We start from the raw sequence: 1,056 nt of genomic DNA on the forward strand, positions 1-1,056 counted from the left end.
GATCGGCTTCCATAAAGATTACAGCCAGGAAAGCCCTATGGAGCAGTTCCGCTCTGTAACAAACACATGGGGTCAGAGACATGACCCCATGCTCATAATCCTAACTGAACCTCAGTTTCAGGTTGAGATAAGTATCAGAAGAACGAAGGCGCATATTGCAAAGCGTAAATCCTTGAGTAACGTTGTCTGTACCATCCCGTCGAGTCCAACTCATAGCGACCCTGAGTGACCCTATATGACTGCCTGTAGAACTGCCTCGTAGAGTTTCCTAGTTTGTACTTTTGTAATCTTTACAGAAGCAGATTGCAAGGTCTTTTCTCCCGCGGAGAAGCTGATGGGTTTGAACCACGAACTTAACCCTTAACCATTGCGCCACCAGGGCTCCTTTTTGACTAAAGAGAGAGCAAAACAGGGAATGTATGCTAAAACCAAACTCCGTTCCTAACGAAGTGACTCCGACTCTAGTGACCCTATAGGACAGAGTAGAACTGCCCCATAGGGTTTCCAAGGAGCTGTTGGTGGACTCGAACTGCCAACCTTTTGGTTAGCAGCCAAACTCTTAACCACTGCACCACCAGGGCTCCTAATGTATGCTAAAGAATGACAGAAATGAGCACTGCAGAACTCTGAGTAGGGAGAGTGGGGAGAGTTCTTTCATCTGAAGCAGGAATAAGACCTCAGTAAGAAAGGTTGGGGGGCGGGGGGCGGGGGACTTGCACTAGGTCTGTAAAGAAAGGAAAGGATCTATTTTCACAAAAATAATAGCGAACGTGTACACAGCTGCATACACCGTACATGGAACGCGTCACTGAATCTTCAGCTCTCCCTGAAGTGTTGTTATCCTCATTTCAGAGATGAGGAAGTGGTGTGGGGTCAGGGAGAAGGGAAAGGCTTTCCAGAGAGTGAAGAGCAGCAAAGGAGCCTCCCAATGCTGAGGCTAGAGGCTGTCACAGCGCCTCCATCTCTGAGCTCTCCAGTTACATCCCTCCAGGGCTGCTTTCCCTCTCCTGGGAGCAGCGCCCATGGTCACTTAGCCTGTGCTCCTACTTCTGTCCC

Source organism: Trichechus manatus, unplaced genomic scaffold (assembly GCF_000243295.1).
Source record: "Trichechus manatus latirostris isolate Lorelei unplaced genomic scaffold, TriManLat1.0 scaffold00315, whole genome shotgun sequence".
In the NCBI taxonomy this organism is placed as follows: domain Eukaryota; kingdom Metazoa; phylum Chordata; class Mammalia; order Sirenia; family Trichechidae; genus Trichechus; species Trichechus manatus.